Source organism: Cyanistes caeruleus, chromosome 1, assembly GCF_971803275.1.
Source record: "Cyanistes caeruleus chromosome 1, bCyaCae1.hap1.1, whole genome shotgun sequence".
Lineage (NCBI taxonomy): Eukaryota > Metazoa > Chordata > Aves > Passeriformes > Paridae > Cyanistes > Cyanistes caeruleus.
Window position 1 is genome coordinate 110,942,478 of NC_141701.1, and position 25,371 is coordinate 110,967,848.

Genomic DNA, 25,371 nt, shown 5'->3' on the forward strand with positions numbered 1-25,371 from the left:
TCCTACAAGGGATTTTGTTCTTGTATCTGATTCTGGAGAGACCAGTATGTGCGATTTGCAGTGCTAGTGGGGATGGAAGCAAAAAATGAAAGGCTGAAGGGTTTTTGTGCAGAGCAGCAGATCAGACAGACCAGGAGGGGTTCAACATTGCAAGCTGCCAGCTGTTGGAGGATTTGAGGGGGTGTGATAGGGAGCACACGGTTTGGCAAATACCTACTAGGGGTTAATGGCACCCAGAGCATTTCAACCCCACAGGCAGGTCCCTGGGGCTGGTGGGTTGTGGGGGGACAGGCAAAGGGTTTCCCTCTTGTTGTGGCATTAGGTTTTGGGGGTTTTTTGGTTGGTTTGTTTTGTTGGTTTTTTTTGGGTTTTTTTTATGCCCTCAAATGCTCTGGGGGCTGTGCCCTCCCTCTCCTGTGACTGGATGAGTAGGGTGAGGCTCCTCATCTGCCAGGATCATCCCAAGCAGGGTAATGGGAGCCAAGTTGTGGGATGCTGAGGCATCCCAGCTCAGGGACTCCCCACACTGTGGAAAACACAGCAGCACCCGCAGTCCTCCTTAGTCCCTTAAAAGTAAACCCACAGGGGATTCAAAAAATGGTGAAGCCCAGGACAGTAATTTTAGAGAATGGCTATTCTTTTATTATTGGGAAGATATCGTCTCTGTGTGTGGGTAGGAAAAAGGAGACGCGAGAAAGAGCGCCTTCTGTAAGGACGCAGGGTGTGGCTCGAGCATCAGTAACAAATGCTGGAAGAAAAAATGCTCTTTGTTCTGCAGTCAGGTGGGTTGACAACTATTCTCACCCATCCCTGGAATGCATAACACCCAATGCAATTAAAAGATCGAGGAAAGCTTGACATACTGAAACTGCTGCAAGTGCAGCAAGCGGAGAGATTCAGCCTGGAATCTGCTTTTTTTTTTTTTTGCTTTCCAAACAATTAAGTTCTGAAGGTTGTAGCTATCAAAATCAGTATGTTTGTTTCATACTGCTGCATTGTTTTAATGTCTATGTTTTTGTGTGTTTAATGCTTCAAGTGTAAGTTAAAGCTCTCTAGCACTAAAATTTATAGTGGCCTACATGTGACTAGAATTGGACCAAAACATGCATTAAAGTGTATTAAAAACGTGTACATCCATATATGCGTGCAGTACAGCAAATTGACTTGTAATGACAGTCTCGCTAATTGGAAAATAATTTCAAAGCTATTCCTTTTAAACTACCCTTGTTTGTCTCGCAGGTTTAACACTTTTTATTTTCCATTTATTTAACTAAAAAAAAAATTACATTCACAGTTGCTTTTAGATTGCTACAGGCTAAAGCAGTATCTTGAGCTTAAAAAAAATCTATTATCCTGGTTTTTTTATGCTTTGTTCATTCTGCTGTGAGTTGGTTTGATTCAGTGACTAAAATGCTGCTCTCTTTTCTCCCCCTAAGCATCAGAACTAAAACTTGGTCTCATTGCAGTTGCTGGCAAGAAGTGAAAACCTTGCACAAGTGAAATACTATGAACTTGCTCATAGACAGGCAAGCGGGACTGACTGTGTAAAGCAATGAAAAGAAGATGTGACCAATATACATCTTCTCTCTTTCCATTTTAAATAAATTCTTTCAAGTTTGGGGTCAGGAATTTGGACGGTTACTTATTTTGTGTGTCTGTATAAATATATATATATATATGTATTTATATCTTCTAAAAATGTCTTATTTCTTTTTCTGGGAGGATGAGAAATCTACTTGCAAATTTACATCTTGTGACATTTCCTTACAACTGCACACTGGCATATGTACTGCTAGAGGCCAGCCCATCATTTCTTGGTAAAAAGAACCTTTCAGCTCGGTTACCTCCTGTAGAGAGCTAATTTTCCAGCAGTCAGGCTTGATCTGGATAAATAATTAGAGAGCGCGAGAGAGAGATGAAGATGATCACATCAGCGCTGTCTGTAATTCAGTTAATACAGCCAGACCCTGTGATTTTGCGTCTGCAGCGTACTTGCGTGGTCTCAAAAGCCACAGAGGCGAGCAGGCAACAAAGCCAATCGGTTACATTTGTCTTGGAAGAATTAGCGGCACTTTTCATTCATTTGTGGAAAGCCAGCAAACAGCTGCAGCATGCATCTGCAGCACAAGAAGGTGATTCTTGACACGTTCGCTCTCCCCAGCCTACCCCCACACATGCAAAAATTTCCTCGTGCAATTAATGCTGGGGTATTTCCATCCTTAAGGGATGGCTTTTTCTTTTCCTCTGCAGTTTGAGGCGTTGAGGTGATTTTTTTTTTAATTTGAGTTAAAATTGGTAACTTGCATAGCGGAGTAAAAGCCCACTTGGGGAAGCCTCCTGTTCTGGCATTTCTGGTTTGGGTTTTTTGTTGGTTGGTTGTTGTTTTTTTTTGTAAGCTGGTCAAAATTATCTGGTAGCAATGCTGAAGTGTAGGGATATGCCTGGCTCTCTGAGAAGCATTTCACATGACTCTTAACACCGGTGGAAGAGATCCAGTTAAAGCAGACTGCATTCTCGCACAGTCTTTGAGGGTATGTTTGTTATTGGTGTGCATTTGTTCCTCCTGCATACGGTGCTATAAAGGGGTTAAAAATACATCTTTGGTTCACTTTATTCCCAGTGGTAGCTCCATTGCATTTATACATGGATCAGATTAAAATAGGTCAATATCTTTTGTGGAAGGTCTTTTGACACTTTGGTGCATGACTGCAGTACACCTACCTTGAGGATGAATGGACCCGGAGGAAATCCAGGCATTAACAAAACACAGCCTAGGGATACTTTAGGATCACATTCCTTTATTCATTAACTAAATCAAAGGCTTGACAGAAGGTACTGCATGGTCGAGTCAGTCTAAATAATACTTTTTGAGGTGACAGATAACTTCTGCTGAAGAAATAAACTATGTATTTAGGTCAGAAAAATCTGAATGGTGTGGGGTTATGCTGTTTTCTATACTGCATCATTTACGTGGGAATAAATGTGTGTGCTCTGGCTGAAAAAATTCAGAACCTTATTAGAAAGAAAATCGTGTATTCAGGAGTTGCCTTATAGCAGGAAGTCTTTGTCTGCCTGTTTGCTTTATTGCAGTTGTTTGCTGCTTTGAATCGATTTTGTCTACCAAATCAGTGTATTGAGGGTGACTGGGTGAAGGGAGAGGGTGCAGCTCTGCAGTTTGCAGGACCAAGAAGCTGTTTGCTGCCTCATGGTGTGTAGGGATTTTCTGCTTTTTTTTTTTTAAATTAGAAAACCACAAACAAACCTAACTTGGAATTTTGGGATTTCCATAATATAAAGAGGAAGAGGCTTCTTTTCGATATAATGGCGCCATTAACATCTATTAATAATGCAGACAGGGTAAGTAGCTGGAGTTGGAGCTCCCTGGGGGCCTCGTAAAACAGATGTGCACTATATCTTCCCGGATTTGATAGCTGCTGGGGTCGAGGGGGTCGCTGTGGTTCCCGTTTATTTCCTCTGGCAGCGGTTTTCTAATTTAAGCACCTCTGTCTCCTGGCTACAGTTGCCTGCTGTGCCGTGGAGGGGTGTTCGTGCATTGTCACGCCTGTGCCGGGAAAGGGGGCACGGCCACCGCCGCCCCTGCCTCGCTCGCTGCTGCCTCCCGGCTCCGCTCGCCCGCCTTCCCTGCTCCGGGTGCTGGAGCCGCGCTCTTCTCTTGATCTTTTATTATTATTATTATTATCATTACTATTATTTAATTTTTTTTCTAAAAAGAAATTAAGGTAAGTGTTTCCTCCTCTGCAGATTTCTATTTATTTATTTATTTATTTATTTATTTTTGTGATGGGAAGGAAGAAATATTTCACCTTGCAAGAGCATGTAGTGTATCACTTGAGGTGAGGTCTGGCTCCTGGTGGGAAATGTAGTTGCCGTATCCCCTTTTATTTTTAAGATGATGCTTCGCAGTTTTAATTGAATGTATTCACGGTGCTGCCTCTGAATAGAGAGCTCTGTGTGTTCTTTCTCTAGCTGTCAGCATTTAACTCAGGGGGTGGGTTATACAAGAAGGATTTAAAAATATTTCATTCTTTGTGCTATCTCTTTAATTGCAGATTACTCTGCAAAAGTAGTGATAAAATATTGGTGGTCACAGTGTACGGCAAAAAGTCTTTATAATTGGTTCTGTGTCAAATGTATTCCTGTCATAAAGGTTTAGGTTTGCCTCCAGTCCAGTATGAGATGTGAACATCTGTCCTTGTGTGCACTTCCTTTGCAAGACAGTCTTCCTATTTGTATTTAAATGTGGAGATACACACTTTTGCTAGCTTGTCACAGACACGAGGGGGGGAAAAACCCTGCTATCGGGTCCAGACCCTTTTCAGCCGCTTCCAACCCCTGCGTTATTCCAGTTGAAAGTTTAGAAATGTGCAGAAAGGTAGTGTAAGTCCTTGGAAAGAAAGAGACAGAGCAGTTATTTCTCTGCCTTTTTTATTCTTCCATTACTATGTATGCAAATGACAGTATCTGACTGCGAGGAACACCATATTACACAGGGAAGCATGACGTCTGCTGTATACACTACAGTAAACCCCTCAGCTGAGAATCAGGTTGCATCTGTTTTTTCGGCGAGATGAGGGTACATCAGGTAGAAGGAAAGAGCAGAGGTGTGAGCAGGTTGTTTTTGGAAGTGCTGCGTCAGCCAGTTCACGGGATTTCAGCAGGCAGCCTTTTGAGTAGAATGGATGGACCTTACTCTTCCCCTACATTCTCTGAAAACTTTAAATCTTCTGACTTATCCCACGCTTAAAAACCCCTTGCTGTATTGCTTTCTTCTGTTCTGCATGCCGAGACAGTGTCCTTGAGTATGTGCACTGACAGACCAGGTGCCTCACTTAGAACGGTACCGCGTGGTTTTCGACCAGACCTCTGTTAAACTGGGGTGCCACTGGATGTGCTAATAACCTGACTAGCTGGTATAATTTAAAAGCATAAATATTTATAGCATTTGTTTCTCAAATGTCTTCTTTCCCTAATAGTGTCCAAAGCTAAGTGGTTGAAATGAAATTATTTTTTAAATGTATGCGAAATTTGAAGGGAGGAAAAATATATTTACAAGCAAAACTCCACTTTATAGAAAACCTTAGTTTTTTTCCCTTTTATTAGTCTGGGCTATATTTGCAGATAGTTGTATTTTTTTAATATATTGATTGTTCTTATCTTTCTGATAGAATTGCAGTGTAATGCTAATATCATTTAGACTTCAAATATAAATGTGCAGATTTAACTAGTTAAATGGGTTTAATTTTAAAGTGTGAGCACATTTGCAAATAACTTTTAAAAACAGAGCCATTTTTCTTGGGGAAATTTGCTGTCTGTTATTTCTGGTAATTTTGTTTACTGAATAACACAGAACATTTGCCCCCTCATTACAGAAAAGGTCAATAAGGCTCATAACTGACAGGTTCAAAAGAACAATAAAATGCTCTGTGTTTTTAATCAGATACTTGAGTCAATGGTTTTTATTGATATTTTGATAACTTACAGTTTGTTCAGTAAATTCTGTTATGAATGTATACAGTATTTGTATCACTGAGACCTTTCTTTGTGAAATTGGTGTGTGAAGCTATGACTGCTGTTAGTGCTGAATCCTTTTCTCCTGGCTCTGTGAAACAATCCCTTCAGAATTAATTGAAGACCTAAACATTAACCAGCATAAGGAGAGATGGTAGGAACAAGCTTTGTGTTTTATAGTTTATACACAAAACCAACAAACCTAAAACCATTTTTTTTGTTTTGTTTGTGGCATGGGTGGTTTATTTGGGCCCCTTTTGGATTATCTCTGGCAAATTTAACATCTGAAATGCTGTTCAGATGCATATTTGGTGGCTTAATATTTAATGACTGATTATGATTGAGTTTATATATAATTTTCCTTTGCCCTGGTAAGACTTTCTTCATGAAATGAAGTCAGACTATATGGATTTTGAGGTGGTAGTGTACATATTCCTCTTCTTTTTCTGCAAGGAGAAAATACACACAGAGATACAATCAGTAATAGGAAATAAAAATTTTAATTACTTTTATAGTACGATTGCAGTCTGGATAATCAAAGCTTTTTTCCTTTTTTTAAAGGTAGAATAATAAACAAAGCTAAAAGCAAAATTGTCCACTTGGGGAACTTTGCTGAATATAAAAATACATTGCCAGAATTCAGGCTTCCGCATTCTTTGGGAAACAAAGGAAAGATCCTCTTTCCTTTGTTAATGGTATTTATCATCTTTAACTCATTAGTTGCTGAAGGCAGAGATGAAATGTTGGAGGGACTGGAAATGATCCATTGATAAAATTCACACAAGTTCTTTGAGGAATGCCTGTGTGCTGGTATTTTGCAGTTAAAATACACACAAAAGTACATAAGCTGCTGGCATTGCTCTTCCTTAATGCTCCTTAAAGAAAACAGAATTTTTTATCTTGTGTTGATGCGTGTTTCATGCCTTCTAAATAAAGAAGAACAATTGCAGGATTCCTCTTTATCTGAACTTTGGGTGCGCCCTTGTGTAAAATGGAAGTGCTTTGTGAGGCACCCACGAGAAGGGAACAAAGTAGAAGGTAATGTGGGTCTGCTTTGTATGACAAGCTGTGATTTGGCCTCTGCTGAAAAAGTATCATTTTATTTTTGTCTGAGCCCTCTTTAATTTCTTGAGAAGTTAACCTTTTGCATCTGCAAAGCAAGGTCAATTATGGGTTGATATAGGCTAGTATATAGAAACAGGTATAAATATATAGATCTCTTTATTTTAAAATAATCTTGGTTTTTCTTTTTATTTACATGCTAGTGGAAAAGATATATCCGAAATGTGAGGGATATTTTTTCCTTTACTTTGCGTGGGTGTAGAACTTCTGCATAACACATAATCTTTACTTTTTCCAAGTCCATTGAGTTCTCCTCTAAATTAATTTTAAAGAATGGTGTTTCAGTGGATGCTTCACTACATTGTCTTGTTTACATAAGGCTTATAAACCCACAAATAATTTGTACCTTTTTTTTTTTAATTTATTTATTCCCATTAAACTGTATTTACATGTTCCTTAAACTTTTTGTTAACGGGAAAAATAATTCTTCCATCTAGCAGCTCTTACATTTTTGTGTGAGATCTTGCAAATCTCTAACCAGGATCTGTACTGTAGCTGCTTATGATAACTGCCAGCATATTGATGTGAGGGGAGGAGCAGAAATCTTAACAGCTCACACTCCAGACACCCACACTGATTGCAATAGAGGAAACTCTGCAGCAGCAAAACAGAATAGTAAATACAGAGTAAGAAATCGTGAAAATGTGGCAAGTTATAATTACAAAGAGGGCACTTACATCATGCTGAATACTTTTTCCTGTGTGTGATACAAGTGAGATTTTTTGCACTGGGAAAATCCCCAAATTTTTCTGTTGTATTTTTTGTAATTGTATGTTTTGTGTCTCCTGGCTTCTAATTGAGTGACCTCAGAAGGAGGGCTGCTTGTACTCTGGATTGTGACTGGCTTCCTACTCCTAAGAGTCAGGACCACGTACAAAAAGCGGTGGTGGTGAGAGCTGAAGAGCATCATGATTCCCTGAGGATACAATTTTCCCTTTCTTTCTCTTTTGCCCAAGTCAGATATACACAGTCTTACATATATTTCTATATGTACATGTGGCAGAGTGGCAGTGGATGCACCTTGAACTCTGCAGGGATTCAACGTGGAGGTACCAAGGATGCACAAGGACAGTGCTTCCGATGTCCCTTTTGAGTTTCCACACCTGGGAATTGGAATTACTTCACCAGGTTGTTCCATAGGGATAAGATTATGTGGATTGCAGAAGGAGATAAATTAGTTACCGAATGTGCCTGGGAAGATGGGAGGCTGCATTTGCGTACTGAATAGGAGACAGCAACTGATTAATTATGCTATAAAGCACACATAGCTTATAAATTTGTGCATGATAAATATCTGTATTGTACACCCTTGTCCACTTTATCCATGGACAACCCATTTGTCTCCCTGAGGAGACAAATCCCTGCTGCAAATATTCCAAACATCCATCCCTTTTAAAATAAAACCGGCCAATGTAGTGAGTTTTCTCTTTCTCCTCAGTGAAATAGTGAATTCACCCCTGTTTGTTGCTCACAAAAAGTTTGGAAATGGTTGGCACGTTGTAAGCAGCCTGACCTGAAGGAGTGTGAGTGGGGACCTCCAGGCTGGTTGTGGGAACAGCCTTTGCTTCTGCTGGGGAAATGAGCACCGGGCTCTCTGTGTGAGAGAGGGCTGGAGGCAGTGCTTTGGGTAGAGCCTTTGGTGTCCATTCCTTCCAAGGCTTCTGCTCTGGGTGCTCTAACAGGAGGGGAAGCGCTGCCTTTTGGGGTTGAAGAAATTAAGAAAGCGTGACTTTGTACCAACTTGCCTTTCATGTCTGCATTTACCAAACTGCATTTTATTAAGAGGCAAAGTCACTTTCCTGATGCTGCCTGCTTTTGGTCTGACCTTCCCCCAAGGGCACCTGTTATCCCAAAGGTACGGTTTTCTTCCTTGAGGAAATAACACCACTGTCCCTCCCTCCTGCCTGTTTTATGCCCCAACAATTAATTTCTGTGAGAATCAATGTATCTTCTTTGTGTGTTTAGACCACGAACACTGCGTGGGGAGATTAAACTGCTGTGCATGACAATTATGTGTACATGAAACTCTTCATTAGCCCCCGTACTAAAGAAAGGAGAAAATAGATGTCACAGAAAAATTTCTGCCCAGTTCTGCTTCCTCAGCAGATGAGTGGGAGTGTTGAAGTACCTCTTCTGACTCCGGAGCGGCAGCGTGCAGGTTTCCAGGCAAACCTCATCCCCAGGGATAGACGAACTGCAGCGTGGGAATACAGACAGGGACTGCAGCGTGTTACCAGGTGGTCCTGGCTGTGTGGCTGAACAAGTGGCTGGGGTACCTATTGAGTGAGGGAGGTGTCTCTGTGCCTGAGCATTTCCATCCATCTGCATCGCTTTGTCCGTGAGCCTTTGCTTCCTCTGAAATGAAGCAGTAGAAGCCAATCCTTCATCAGACCATGGCCCTAACAGAGGGGCTGGAGGGGCTCAGTGCGTGGTGAGAGAGCTGTTCATGTTGAGCCATTGCTAAAAGTCCACTGTGGCTGGTAAAGTGACGCATCATTTTCTGCCTGAACAGTGGAGGGGTTTTTCTCAACACCTTGCACACTCCTCACTCTGTTTGAGTTGAACTTTGAACTGGTTTAAATTCATAAAACATCAAGGAATATGCAGATTTTTGTATCAAAAGTCGGATCCAAGAGGCTATTAAATACTATAAGTACTCTATAATTGGCTTGATTAATCTAATATTAACTCCAAGTGACACTTAAGTGACATCAACCGTGACAACAGAAGTGACATTTTTGAATTGCCTTATTTTTAGGGAAATGTTGATTGTGGCTTTTTCAATTGTCACTGTGGCATAATGCTCATAGACCAACATATTTCTGGCAAGCGTGACGTGTCCCTTCTCTCTGGTGTCAGGGGTGTGGACAGTGGGCCTTGCTGCTGCTCAGTAGGGTTCCTGCACCAACAATATGCATTTGTGTCCACAGAAAACCATGGATTTCTGCTAACCTATTCAGAATGAAAAGACTTCTCGAGAAACTTTTTGTGATTAGTTACCAGTAATGTTTACTGAGGCAAGGAAGAAGGAAAAGACCACCTTGGTTAATGGCAAAGCCTATGAGGCAATGCCTTCAACAATCTGAGTGCATGATGAAAGAGCATCAAGACTGCAGCATCCTTTCTTTTTCCTCCTGGTCAGTACACTCCACACTGTCGGTTCTGTCGTAGCTTTCCAAGGGTACTAGTTCCGAGCACTTGGCATCCAGAGAGGGTCAGTTTTCACCGCTGTCTGTATCCTTGGTTCCAGTGCTTTAGCTTCCAGGCTGATACCAGATATAGGGAGTGACCTTCTCTGCCTTTGCTAAGGCTTGCTTTAGATCTTGAAGGTTGTGTTAGCCTCAATCATATAGGCCAGTACTATTCCTCAAGCTTATGTTCTGGCAGGCTTAAATCCCAACAGTCTAAGAAAGCAATCTCTAAAAGTGTCTGTCCCCTAATCAAGTCCCAGTGATTGTAGGCAGTGTCTTTATTGAGGGAAAATCACAATAATTCTAGTAAAATTTGGGGTTTTTTGTAATGATTGTTTCACCTACATTTTTAATCATGTAGAAGATTATAGATGCAGAATAATTCTATAATGAAAAAGATGATTTAACTAACTTCCAGTCTTGGAGGATTTCTTGGTGACCGTTTCCCAAAGGATTCAGTGCAGCATTTATGGTTGGTTTGTCCTGTAGGAAATGCAACATGTATTGTAGATAAGCAGATTGAGGTCTGTCATTGTCTCTTCTGATTGACTAGAAATAACCACATCCACTGTTTTATTACTCTGTTCTTTTCACCTAATAACTCTTAACTTAAAAGGCCTTTGCGATACAGGCTTGCACTTTTTCAGTCTGTTTCCTGGACAATGGAGCCTTGGTCAGTTTGGCTGATAAATTCTGTTGTAATATATGTCATAAGCCTGGGAAGGAACCTAATGAAATTTGCCTGTGCTTCCCTTTTGCTTCTTCCCTTCTTACAGTCATTGATTGGACTTTTATCCAATATTTCCCATACAGCTTGAAGCAGTGCAGCTGCCTGTGCAGAACCTGTGCTGCAATACAGCACAGATCCAATTCTTCTTAGTGTAGCTAGCCATGCATGCAATAACTTCATATCCAGATCTTAAGTACACTTTCTTGCTTGATATATTTTACACAAAGAATGCTTACAAAGTAATATTATTTTCCTGTGTGTTCCTGTTGTATTTATTTTTCAGTGGGCTCATTGAAATTAAACCCGTGATAAGTCTGTCACTTCAAAAAATCAGAGATTCTTGTCTGTCCTTCTCGTGATTACATGAGATAAAATATATTAAGGATATATTTACTACATATTTGGTTTAATCTAATTACTTGCGTTATGTAATTTGAGAAAATGACATAAATTAGGCTTTTTTAACTTCATGAGTTTTGTGGTCTTAAATTCTGACATAAAACATTGCCTCCTTCACTGTCAAAGTGTTTTATTCATAATTTAATATTTTCCATATAAGCATTCCAAAGGCTTGTTATCCTCTGTGCTTTGGATATGACAGGGTGGAATCCCATGTGATTAACAAGGGCAGTATGTGTTGTTGTGTGCCTCTCCAGTGACATTCCCTACATTCATCTCACGTGTTACAGCTCAAAGGCTGATTATCCAAGAGTCACAGTCACGGTCAGTCTGCTTGAGTGTGAAGTGAAGTCTGTTCATTTCTGCTGCGTGATGTTCCAGAAGACAACTTACTGCTATAACTTTGTAATTTGAAAGTTGTTCCATGGCTGCATGAAAAATCACCTGTGCTGTGTGTTTTGCTTCATTTGAAATGTTTATCTTGCCTAATCAGTGGATTTGTTCCATATGCTAATGTAAGACTCTTCTCTCCAGTTTCCACCACAGAACAGTGAAGCTTGTAACATCATTACAACTGGAATAATTGTTTTTATTTACTTATTCCATCTATCTGTTATCCTGAAGTCAAGGGAATGCAGTTCATGCAAGAAGAAGCAAGAATAGGAAAGTTTTCATGGGGTTTAACACTGCAGTGGGTCACAAGTCTTTTGTTTAATTGGGTGTTGTTAGGTAGATGTGGTATGTTTGTATGTTTGTGGTATGTGGTATGTTTTAGGATATTTGAGATCCTAAAGGACTTTGGATGTGTTTGTGTTCCCAGCAAAGATCATTAGGTAATAGCGAAGTTCATGTGTCAGATTGTTGGAAAGATTATCAGAGCACCTAGAGGTGACTACCAACTCAGAAGAAGACTCTTGTGAATTCTGAATAAGATTTGAGTTCCTATTTTCAGGACTGATCTGTGTTAGGATAATGAAAGGCTGCTGCTGGCTGAGTGACCGGCCGGTGTAAGCTGAGTTCTGTGTGTCCCTTTTACCCAGATTAAAAATCTCTTTCAAGCACTACCACCAAAGATCCTGCTTAATTGTTTCTTTGGGTTTTTTTTTAACTACATATAAAAAGAAGATAGGTCTGTTTCTCTTTGAAATGACACAAAGAAAGAGAGGGAGAAGCACATGGATTAATGGTTACCTGGACTGGAACATCTGCTAGATGTTCAAATGAAGTGCTTGTCTGGTTATTCCAATTGATCAGGGCTCACAAAGGGTTTTCTGTTCCAGAAGTAGGTCTGTAAGACCTCTGACCATGCAGATGATCTTCTTATTGTATCTGGTCAGTTGTCCTGGTTTTGTTTCTATCTGAGAAGAGCCTGCAGGAAATAAGAGGTAGAGCTGAGCTCCATGGTCACACCCTAATACCTCACTTGCCGAACAAAGCAAAGCCTTAATTACAAACTCAACCACATTAAAAAATTTGGTGAGGGCTGACATTTATGCATGAATTAAATGTGTGATGCGTTTTTTGTGGAGGCATGAGGTTGTAATTAGGGTTTTATACGATACTGTAAAAGGAGATTAATGTATGGTGTGTTTCCTTATCAGTGGGAAGCAGGAACCAGTTCCCTGTGACATGTGCCATGCAGACATAGGCTGTAGGAGCCTGTCTAAAGGGTTTCCATTAAAGAGAGTTTAAAAACACTGGGGAGGCAGAAGTTGGTAAGATGGGAGTCGAGAGTGCTTTTTGAGGTTGGTTCTAGGATTTCCTAATTTTCTAGAGTAGCAAATTGCCTCCTATCTGACCATGGTATGGTGCCTGGCAGTGGCAAGGAAGTCCAGCTGGCTCTTGGGCCAGGTAGGAGCTCCATGAGGAAGCTGCACAGGGACACAACTAGGCACCTTCTAGTAAAGTCCACCCGTCTTTTTTTCTGCCGTGTTTCCCAGATTTTGCTGCACTGCAGAGCTTACAGAAATTCCCATTTCAGCCCTAACCCATCAGTAGCCGATTTTTCAAAGCAATTTGCTTGTACAGCTGTCTCCCCCTTCCCACACCTACGCAAAAGTTTTATAAATTGTTTTCTTCTTGCTGCCTTCTCCCAGCTTCTCCCTGTATGAACTGAGCCGCACAGCAAAGGTGGTTATGAAATCCTTTGCATAGGGGCAGGATTGATGTTTTCAACATAGGTCTTCCATTGAGTTAAAATGATATTTTTAACTTCATCTATGAGTCTTGCTTTTTATGTCCAGCACAATGGATAGGACGGGTCCAGCCCGTGCAGTCTCCGCTGTTCTTTCTCCCCTTCGATGGGAAGCCCCCCGTTTCCCCATTGTGTTGACATAATTTCAGGATTCTTTAAGGCCACCCACGTGCGTACGTAAGCGGTGTGCTGAGCTGTGCATAATGTGGTCACTTGAATGCTTCTGGAATGCCTAGGTATCATGTGAAGATAATGATCCATATAAATGCATTTCATAGCAAGAGACTCATCTATAGATGGTGTGCGTGTAGGTTGCCTTAAGCATTGGAGCTGCTTTTGCGTTTTGTTCCTCCCTCCGCTCACTCAGCCTTAGATCCCTTTTTTCAGCTTTGTATCTTTAAAAAGCTTTGCTTTTGTTAGCTGCATTAGAGATATTAATTGTGCTCACAGAAAGCCACAGTTAGGTGCATATGTATCAAAAGCCACTGTGCTCTTCATCTGGTGTAAAATTGCAGATTGTTTTTTTTAGTGATTTGAGTGGTTGGTTGTTGCTCAGTGGGAGAAGAAAGTGGGACTGGTTTTCATACAGTTTCTACATTCTTTCCTTTTTGTGTGTTTGAGGAAAAATGTCAGGTTTTCCACACGTGGTTCATCCTGTGTCCGCAGCTCTCCAGAAGATTTCTGTTCCTAAGGACTGAAGAAACAAACAAACAACAACAACAAAAAAAGTAGATTTGCAAAACTATTATTAAAATCAGCTCCAAAATTCATTTTTCTCTTTCTTTCTCAGTGAGGCAGCTAAGACACTTGACAGTTTTAGGTGTTGGCTGGTGAGGGGTGGAACTTCCTCTTCCTGTCTGTATGTATAAAAACATGGCTTGTCTTTGATGTGCCAAAGCCTCATGGTCGAGTCATCCCCACGGCCCTCAGTCTTCTCACTCACTTTTGCATCATCTTTCCTCCTGCTGCCAGGAGGAGCATGACAGCCCCGTCATTTCCTGCTGACACTGTGAATCATGCCCTTCAGATGCCTGAAGCTGGAGAGTAAATTTCTGCAATTAGTGACATGGAAAGTAATCCTGCCCTCGCCGTGGCCTTACGAAGGCTGCAGTCTGATGTCATGAGCCAGCTCTTGGACTGGAAAGAAATCAGATCTTTGCTTAACAGGGACTGTGGATACTACCAGCGTGGTCTTGTTAGGGCTTCTTTGATGCTTAGTGTGAGACAGACCCATCTCAAACACATTTTCAGTGTTTTCTTATTTTAGTCTCCATATAGAACTCCTGTGAAGCCTGTCTTGACCTGTGCTTTTAACCTCATTTGTTCATGGAGGCTGAGGGTTACTGTCTTCAAATCCCACATCTTTGGCATTGAGTGAGAACATGTTGGCTACAAGGAATGCTGATGGGTCATTGGGTGTCATTAGTCTGCAAGTGCTCCATTTGAAGTGTATTGCAAAAAAAAAAAACCTTCCAAAACTGGACTAGATCTTGGTTGGGAAATCCGTGTGTCCTCTGACCTCATGTCAACAGGAGAGTTCAGTGACTCCTTACTTGTATGTTCTAAGGAAAACCTCACTACAGACATGTGAACTGGATAACAGGATAAGATTTAAAATAATCTCTGAAAGGTATTTTCTCAGCTAAAGAAGAAATAAAGTAATTTTTGATCCCAGTAATCTTGCCTTCATTTTGGAAAAAAACATAGCCTATGAAGGTAAACCTGCTGGTCACAACGCTTTCATACAAGTTTAAATTAAAAAGAAAAAAAAAAACACAATTAGCGTAAATATGATCAGAAATGTGAACAATAACCCATTTTGGAGCACCATGTTAACATTATTAATCAAAATACTGAAGACAGACTGCTGACAACACTAATCTGTGTGCAGCATATTAAGGGAACAAGGAATAAGGCTTGTATTTTGAAATCATCTATATACTGCAAAGCCAAGATGTATCCATCATGTCATTAAATGTCATTTATTATCCATTGTAGAATAAACTCCTGAGTTAACACTTTTGCACCACAGGCTCCCAGGAAAAGCAAGAAAGCTTCTTAATGCTGTTCAGATCTGAAAGAATTCATAATTTGGGATGAAGTTAAAAGTACTGATAGAGCATCCCTATCAGAGTCTGTGAATGAAGAGGATGCACCCCAAGAGAGCCCCTGCTACACAGCAGATTGTTGGGTTTTCAGGAGAGTAAATGAATAAATGGATAAGCTTTTCTCATAGCCCATGAACTACCAAGGCATTCTTCCTGAGCCTGAAGTGGCAGTGGCATGAAATCAGTTTGTAAATCACATTGTGTATCACAACTCTACCTCTAATGGTTGTATGTATTCTAACTTCCAAATGATCTCTTCTTCAGTCTTCAAATATTGCCTTACCTAGTCAAGCAAGATCTTTTTTTAATGACTCAACTCTGTGAAAGGAAAGTTGGGACAGGGTTCTGTGGCTCCTGAGATGGTGTTTTTCCTCTACCAGCTCACCCAGGAACACCAAGCTGCTGAAACACCCAACTTTTCCTGCCTGGCAAACCCTGACCAGAACAAACTGTTTGTTCCAGTGGTGCAACATCAAATTTATAGCTTCTCCTTGGAAATAAATGTAGCACTGGAAAAAGGTGCCTGCCAGAGAGCAGTAGCAGGATTTTGGTATCTTCCCTTACTGAGAAGACAGGGAAGCCATGCCAGCTTCTGCTAGCTTGTCATGCTCTAAGGAGACTGAAGGGACAAGGATTCAGACAAGCAGGTTTTGGATTCTCTGCCAAGGTTGCCCCTGGTTTTAAGGGCAGGGCACCTAACCCCTGCAAGTGTAGTAATCATCCTGCTGCATGCAATGAACCACCAAAGAGCTGGTGTGTACTAGTGACTTTTGGGTTCAATAACTGTGCCTTGCTAGGTAAAAGATGCTAAATTGTCATCATGGTTTTTGTCCTTTACCAGTTCTATATGACACTTTTTAACATAATCTGTATGGAAAACAGTAGCTTTTACCTTTCTTCTGTCTTGTGCAAGTATATGTATTATATAATTTTTTATGTCATCAAACATGCTCTTCATTTTCATTTTGGTCTGTGGATTCAGAACAGATTTTGGTGTCATTTTGGATTTGCTGCTAATTCCTTTAATGTGCAATAAGACCACGAAATTCACAATAAATGTTGATATCTATGAACTTGAAGGGAAATTTAAAATTTTACTTCCTTTCAGAATACCTTTGGGATTCCTGTAAGTGCTATAGTATTTTGTACAGATGCACAAAGACATTATTCAAATTGCTGATAAAGTACTTTAGTGAAGAATTCCTACCTGAATTATCACATCCCCTGCAGTTTCCACATGTCACCTGCAAAAGGACAGGGCCTCAAGTTCAGCAGAGTGTACTCAAGTAGGTGTGCTTGCAAGTTCTGTCACCAGTGTAAATGCTAGCGCTCGGTACCTTTGTTTGACTGTCTGGTTTAGCACTTGCAGTGGCAGTGGACTTCCACAAACCAGGCACTAAAAGCCTTGTGCACTGGTCAGTGTGTCGGATTGCAGCTAGAATGTCTTTACAAGTTCAATTTTTATACACTTAATTAAGCAAACGGATCTCTCCCGTGAAGCAGATTCCGAGTCTGTATCCGCTCCTGTTGAAGACGCTTGGCCTTGGGGGCTGTGTCAGAAGAGATGAACGTGATGCAAAAGAGAGTGCCTGGGTTTACAAGGGAAAAACCTTGACATCAGCATTATCCCTACAGTTAAATCATAAGCAATAATTTCTGTCCATTACTGTCACTGCTGAAGAAATCCCCAAAGATGTGGAGGTTACCTAAAAGTGTGAAACCTGGCTTCTTTGTAGTACGTGTTGAGGCCCTAAATTCTTTAGATGGTTTTAAATTCGGGTTGAAATACTACTTTGCATTAGGACAAATACTTCAAATCTTGTTTTCACTTTACTTCCATGTCGCTGAGCTAGAATTCAATGTCCCTTTTTACAGCTGGCCTCATCAATGTCACTTAGGTCAGAACCCAGACATGTGGCCCCAATATTACCTAGGTGTGACATCATTTTCAGTTGCTAAAGTAATACAGAATCTGAAATGGAGGAGGAGGAGGTGGAAAGGACTGCAGCCTGTAGTCTATAATTGGGAATCTTTACTTTTATTAAAAAGTGTCTTAGCAGAAGCTTTGTTGTTCCTCTTTCCATGTAAGTGGATATATTCTCATTGTCTGCTGTTAAGAGGAATATTTTTAACAGCTATTGAAAGGTCCTTGGGGTACATGTGTGTAATAATAATTTTTTACTTTTAAAGGAAATCATCTGTAAATCCCATTAGTTATCATTTTTCAATTTTCATCTTCCTAAGCGTGATTTAACTTCAAGTGTTGCAGTTCTTAAATCTAATTAAAGAATCGCCTTTAGTTCCCATCAGAAAGTCGACCTACTGTAGATTGTTCGATTGAACGCTGGAGATGAACAAATTAAAGCCTGTACCCGTTCTGGTGTGAAAGAACCGTGGGGACATTCCCAGGGTGTGGGACAGCACTGAATGTGGCTGTCCTGCTGCAGGAAGGGTGGACTTGATCTCACGCCCATGGGGCTACGGGAGGAGCCAGTGGGACTGGCAGTGGGTAGATGGAGGAGGCACTGTTCTCCTGATGCCTTCCTGGGAGGTGATCCCTGCTGAGGGGAGAGGGCCACAAAACCAGTCTCTACTCTGCCCCTTCAGCCAGGGCCCTGGTGGGCAGCAGTGATCCCTTTCCCCATCAGCACATCAGTGTGTGGCCTCCCCCTGCTGCTGCAGCCCCACTTTGTGCTCTGCAAGATCCGATAGCAGCAACCATGGAAACCGCTGCTGACGGTGGCTTACAAAAGAATTTGTTAATTAAAACATGTTTAAAATTATAATAAACTCACTATCTTAAATCCACCAGGGATATTGCAAACAGTATCCCACTCTGCCATCACCCTCCAAAGCTGAAATGCAGCTGGAGATGAAATGCCCCTTTCCATCCAGTTCTCATCTTCTGTTATCTTAGCACACAGTCAGAAGGCATATATTAGTATTAAAAATTTTTATAGTTGCAGCAGTCAGGGCTTGACCCAACCCTGTTACCACCCATGAACTCTGTTATCTGTCCCCCAGTTTAGCAGAGCAGGGCTTGTCCCAGCCCTTGCTGAAGGAGGCTCTGCAGTGGAGACTTTCTCAAGAAAAAAGGGAAGGTAAAGGGGGGGGCAAGCAAGGAGACAATGAAGCTGAATAGCCTGGAAAACAGGGCAGAACCACTGCAGAGAGAATGTGAGACTGAAGATCAGACTAACTTCACACTGACTGAAGGGAAATAAAAAGCTAAAATCTCATTGAAACTTGTGGGTGATTGAGCTGAGGAAATGCTGCATATTCTGAGTCCAGTGGGGTCTCACAGGAAGTAACCAAGCTGTCTTTGTGGGCTGGATCCATGCTATGTGTGAATCCAAACATGGTTTGTTGCCTTGATGTGCAGGAATCACATGGTGCAGGAGGGCTGTGAACCTGAGAAGTCAGCAGTCTTTGCTAAGAACAGCTCTAAGCATCACTGAACCAGCACCTAGATGTTGTTCTTTAAGAAAAGATGATGGGTTTTGCCATGTGGAACAAAAGCAGGGAAAAGCAGAAGACAGTAAGGAACACTCTTTGAGGCAGAAGAGTAAGTGGAGTTCGAGTCTCTTGACTGATCTCTTTCCTAGGGCAGTTAAAGGTGAGCCTGTGAGTACCTGGGCAGAAGCACCAGCACTTCTGCAGGAAGCCCTCTTCCACCAGGGTTTGTGCTGTGCAAGACTCCCTGTAAACTCAGGAAAGGGTATTTGGCATTCTCATTTACACATGGGCAGATGAGTTCAGACCCTGCTCTGCTTTAAGGCATCCAGAATAGAGAATATTAATTTATTATTGTTTTCTGTTCATCAAGACAGTGAAAATTGCTTTTTTAAAAATTATTATTAGTTTCCCTTATAAAGGACTATAAAATAAAGGCTGTATTTAAACTTTTCCAAAGAAAATATTAACTTACTCTAAGGTCAAAATTTCTCAAATTCTTATCCCTGTTATTTCATTATAATTCTTATCACAAATTGATCTTTTTCCCAGCAGAAATAATTGGTTCCGGCCAATAACAAACCCTCGTCTTGATTTCATTGGCTTGTATCTCGGGCAACACAAGAGACTTTCTATAATGCCTCAAAATATCCCTGCTGGATAATGTAAGTAGACCACCAAATTAGTCCTATTAAACTTTTTAACCTTTCAATTTTAAAACCCAAGAATTTGAACACTGTCCACAAACAGAACTAAACATGCTCAAATCTTTTTGCTGTATGTCATTTTTCCTTGTTATCATACACTTAAATGAAAAAGCAGTGATCCCTATGGGTTAATTCTGTTTACTACTGTCACCAATAATTAATTTTATGGTTAAAATAAATGTATTAAAATAGAGAACTGCATTCTAGAAACACAGCTACAGTTAAACAGTATTACACCTCTGCGTATTGAGGATTCAAGCTGGTCAATTTGTAATTTGCTTCCTAAACTCCAGGAGGAACAAAAAAATTAACTGTACAGAGAAAGAAAAAGGACAGAAATTGTATTGGCCTATCTTGCTGAGTAAAGTGATGGATAAAAAGGGATTCTGTGAGCAGCATAACTTGTTTTATTGCAGAATGAAACAACACGCTTGGAAAATGGTTGCTCCATCTCTGACATGGTTGTTCCACATCTGACTCCATCAGTGCCCCTCACAAAAGTGCTAATGGCAGCTAAAAGTAGCATTAAGGAAAGCATTTCAAGCTGACTCATTTCGATAGGTGAACAAAATCGCTGCATCATCTGACAATGGCATGTAAAAAGTATGTGTTTGTGGTTTTCCTTTGCTAGTAATGTGAAGTAGAGGTACCAGGGTTTTTTTCAAATCTTTCCCCTCCTTTTTTATGCAGTGGGGTTGGTGAGTGATAGAAAAGAGCAGGCAGCTCCATAGCAAGGCCCGATATCATTCAGACTGCAAGAAGACAAGAGGCTGCAGTCTGCCTCTTGCCTTTTTCCCGGTGGAAATGAGGCTCTCCATCACTGATAGAACAATCCCCAAAAGCATAAAAACTGCAAAACGTGTGTTTTTATCAGGTACAGGTGTATGTTGCTTTGACCTGTTTTCATGAAACTCAGCAGAGTTTTTGATTACTTTTTCTAGCATGTCATGTTAGTCAAGTGCTGTTCAGCAGTGCTGTTTCAGATAGGAGCTACAGCAGAGAACCGTGTTGCTACAGGCTCCAGGCAGAGGAGACTCCCTCAGCTCTGTGGCCTGAAGAAGAGTTTGCATTTCAAATGCACTGTAGAAGACTAATGCAAGTCAGAAGGGGGGAGGGAAGGAAAAAACCCACAACCCAGAATAAAGAAAAATTCTTTTTGTCAGCCATCAAGATGGTGTTTTGGGAAGAGCCATCCCTAAGCCCTTCACAGAATTTCTGCCTCAAGCAGAGACCAAATCGCAGAGGTCTCATTCTCAGGTTCCTGGAGAGATGCTGAGCTGTTTGATGGGAAGCAATTGGTTGTTTCATATCAGTGGTTGGGGTCAGGTGTTGTGGTTTGCCTTCCAGCTGTGCTTGGCAGTGGGCACCAAGGATGGTGTGAAGGGCTGATGGTGGTGAAAGGTGGAGTTGAGCACTTCTTCAGAGCTGTCCCTGTGGGTGAGGTGGCTGTACCAGTCTTTTCCATGGTCCACTGGTGGCCCAAGCTTTTGTGGAGGGTGAAGTTCCATGAGGCAAGTGAAGAGGGAGGATAGTGTTTAGGCTGCCCAGTTCACTGTCCAAGCAGGGGATGACTCCTGAGAGGTGTCTTTCTGTGGTCTGAAAACTAGGTGGTAGCTGACAGTGACATACCGTAGCAAGATGACAGCCTGCTGCATGATTAATCCATGACACATGGATTAATATTTTAAGTTAGCTGGTCCTGAGAAGGACTTAGCTGGGGCATTTGTGTGTCCACTTTGGGGCACAGCCCTTCAAAGAAAATACAAGGAAGGGCAAAGGTTAAACAAGAATGACAATGTATTAGGGAAATACGGTGTGGGACAGCAAGTTGTAATAATGGAAGCTGTCATCAGGTCTCTTGGCTAGGCTGTGTGACCCTGGAAGGTGTAAATGCCTGCTGGAGAGAAGGAATAGCATGTGGTCTGTCTGCTGTGAGTCGGATAAAGAGCAGCAAGTTGCAGCAAAGAAAATGTAGGTTGGATTTTAGTAAAAAACTTTGCAGCAGAGAAGGGAGAGAAGCACCAGTCTGCTTGCAGCAGTCCTGCTCCAGGGGAGTTTGAGGATAGCTGGATAAATGCTGGTCAGGAAGGGTTTAGTTCACTGCTGCTGCTGACAGGAGATGGGAGGAGGCTCCCAATGGTTTCTTTGAGCCATGTGTTTCCTTCATTCTCATTTTATGACAGTTAACATTGGAAAATTTTCACTGCAGATGTGAAAAGTGGGAACCTGCCTTATGTCTGGCAACTGCTGGGCACACGTGAGGACGGAGGTGGGCGAAGCGGGGAGGCAGCTCTCCCAGCCTGCTCATCCCATCACAGCCATTGCAGCTTGCTGCATTAGTGGGTAGCTCTGCTCCTCTCAGAGGTATCCCCTTCTTTGCATAGAAATAATTTTTTAAATCTTTCCAACACTTTTGATTATGGGATTTTTACTGATGGCTAAGTAGTGGTTTTGTATCTGATGCCTGCTGCACAGAAATAATATCAGTGCATCTTCCAGCCTGGATTCTGCATTGCCTCGTTGGGGCTTTTTGTCATGTGTCAGGTCACTAACATCACTTCAGTAGGGTTTTATAATTGCATTTAATATGTCACTTACTATGCACGCCTCATCTGATTTCTGTGGCACTAATGAGATAATTTATCTTTGCTGGGTAGCAGTCAGTTGTGTGTTGATAAGGCATTTAATTTTACCAAGTTATAAAATCTTGGCTGATTTTAGAGAAGGGTCAGAGCCAAGATAATTCTGTATTTTAAAATACTTATCAATCTCAAGTCCTTAGTGTTAGCTTTCTTTTTGTCTTTTCAGCTAGTGCAGGCCCAGCCTGAATTTTATTCAGAGAAATCATAAAATTTCTTTTGTCATGAGAGTGATAAAGGAAACCATGAGAAATTCTGTGCTAATATTTATTAGCTGTTTAGGGCTCATTAGGGGAGGGGGAAGATGGCAGGGAGACAGAGCCAGTTTTCCAGCTACCAAAGCAGCAAGACTTCTTAGCATGCAGCAATGAAAGCCCAGCAAGCAAATTAGTGTGTGGGAGGAATATCTTCCACTAGTTTAATTTATTTTTTATTTTGTTTTAATTTTCAGGAGTATCTGAAGCTGTGTTCTGTCATTTTAGCCTTATTAAGGGATATCATTTGTAGGAAGAGTTTAAGGTCTTAGCCACTTTCTCAAGTACTGTATTTCACTCCTGCACAACAGTTTTCTTGCGAAGTTAATTGCTCTTTTATTTTACAGCAACGCTGACTGTGTTTCATTTCTGAAGAAAAATGACATTTGGGTTTTCTAATTTATAAGCACAAAAGGGGTTGATAGAGGCAGTGCTAGTACCTGATTCGCATGCCGAAGAAAGGTGCTTGTGTTAAATTACAGGCTGCTGAGGCTGGGGCCAAAGATAACGTTATTAGACTTTAGGAGTAAATACGATTAATGGGACCAACAGGGCTATCATGTGGGCCACCTCTTATGTAGATACCACATTAATTTTCATGAGTGGGATTTCATCATTTAAATCAAGTATGTGCACACGTGTATTTCAGGCTTTCTTGGTTTTCCCTCATTTGGAGATTTTAAGTGTCTAAAAAGGTTCGTGGTTTCTTAGGTCCACCCTGGCAGAATTTTGGAAAATTCTCTGCTTGTGTATTGCCTTTTCCTCTAGGTAGGCTCCCTGAGATTCAGGATATAAGTTACATTTTGTAATGGAAAAAAACCCTCTCCTGAGGTATGAAAAGAGTAGTCAATTAGAGAATGCTACCATGTTTTTTAAGGCTATGAAAAGGTAGGATAAAATGAGCACTCTGGCTCGTGCTGAGCTCCTTGGGAACAGCTGCCGTGCAGGATTCCTCCTGAAAACCTTGTCCAAACAAATCATCATTTAAATACAGAGTTGTCACTTTACCAAAGCCTCACTCTTGCAAGATCTTTCACGTCTGTGTTTGAGATGGATGTATTGTAGTACGGGAGCCTACAATACTTATTTCTGTAGTCTCTTCAGCTCTGCTTGGTACCAGGTGAATCAAAACATAGGGCAGCACTCAGCTCCTGATCACTCCTGTTCCACAGTGGCTCAGGGTTTGTCAAACCTGTGAAGAAATCTGGGGTAAAGCAATGGTGTATCTTCCCCTCGAGTTGCCTCTCCAAGAATGCATACTGATTGTATCATTTTGCCACTATTTTTAAGACTGAGATAAAGGAATATCCTAACACAAAACCTAGAGGGTTTTTTTAACCTTTTAAAAGCACAGACATGGTAGATACTGGGGTGGACTGTGGTATCATTGTGATGGATTGGCACAATTCCCGTGTCTCCCATGGGGCCAGCAGAATAATGTATTATTCTGACATGCTATTTTGAGAGAAAAAAAAAATCATTCTGATCCTTAAATCATCTTCTGTGAGCAAAGATCAGAAAAAATTTACTTCAGTGGCAGACATAGACGTATCAGGTTTCTGAGCCCCTTAAAACATTGCAGTTTGCTTTGTTTCCCATTTCATTGCCTCGACTTCAGCCTGCAGGGCAGGGTACTGTGGATTCCTTGAGTATGTCTGATTTTACACCAGCCTCTATCACATTTGTGTTTTGAAAAATCAGTGTGTCTGTCATGTCTCCCCTGGGAAACAGCTGATTTCTTTGTTTTGGCAAACCAAAATAATAAAAGCTGAGAACAGTATAAGCCCTTTCTTCAAACAGTGGTAGGACCTGATATGCTGAGAGCTTTTGCTTATTCTGATGTCTCTGACCAAGATGTAATCGCCATCTCAGAAGTGTAAATCAGTTAAAATGGCAAAAAAGAGAGATTTGGCCTATCTGAAGGATGAAGTACTGAGATACAGATAGATAGATAGATAGATAGATAGATAGATAGATAGATAGATAGATAGATAGATATAGATAGATAGATAGATATAGATAGATAGATAGATAGATAGATAGATAGATAGATAGATAGATAGATAGATAGAGATATAAAGAATTTTTTTGAATTTTTTTTAATTGGGGGGTCTGGAAAACCCCTAACTGTTAGCAAGATAAAATAGTTTGAAAGGCTTCCTGATATTTAACAAATGACCAAAAGCATTTAGGGTACTTTTTCACTTTTGGTGGGATGCCTTTTAAGCCTGTGGATTTGAAATATTTTCTGCTTGTAACTACTTGCAGGTGGTAATTGAGTGTGGGCTGAGTTCTAGCAACAGTTTGAGATGAAAGGAGGTGGACATCTGTCCTGCTTGGGGTTCCTCTCCAGACTATCACCAATGAGTTTGGGAGTCAGGGTTTCACAGGGAGCAGGGACAAAGGCAGTTGTTCTTGGGTAATGTGCAGTGTTCTTTGTGTTTGCAGGACTCACTGGGGTTTTACTAAAATTGCTTTATTCTGGTACTGAGATTGCTGCTCAGTGCCACTTCACCCACCAGTCAGCAGAGCTGTGTTTGTTCACCAGACGGGTTTTTGCTGAGGGTAGTACTTCAATTCTAAAACCCTAAATGTTGGTCCCTTTCTCAGCCCTTCTTGTGCAGAGAATAAAATAGGAAGTGCAGTTCCCCAATGCAACATCTTATCTCTGTCATCCAAGGATGGATAAAGTGTGTTTGAAGGCATGGACTCCCTTCTAGTACGCCTGTTTGAAGTTGGTTTCCCTGCTGCAAAGCTGGCTGCCTTCCCCTCAGCTAAAATACGGTGCCTATTCAGGAACTGAGTTTGTAAAACCAGTTTTAATCTCTGCATGGGGTATTAAACTGCTGTTAACCTCATGAAGGGTCTGTCCCAAGAAGCACAGCAGATTGTAGTCCATTCTCTGGCACGTGCTGTCTTCTAGGCTCTCGCTTTTCAAGGCAACAGAGCTGAACTTCAACACGAAGCAGGAACAGCTTGGCTTTTTGATCCCTATGCTGAAAGACATCCTCATTTCAGGATCAAGGCAGCTCTGGAAATTCCTAC

General features: G+C 41.2%; 1 long non-coding RNA gene across 2 annotated transcripts in view; it reads left to right on the plus strand.

Moving 5' to 3' along the window:
• LOC147655820 (uncharacterized) overlaps positions 1–25,371 on the plus strand; it is a 65,838-nt gene that overhangs the window by 11,122 nt on the left and 29,345 nt on the right. Inside the window, exon 3 of one of the 2 annotated variants that reach the window (XR_015276303.1) lies at positions 19,279–19,391. This is a non-coding gene — a long non-coding RNA (uncharacterized LOC147655820). The remainder of the gene's footprint in view (positions 1–19,278; positions 19,392–25,371) is intronic. The other variant, XR_015276302.1, reaches the window with a different exon arrangement.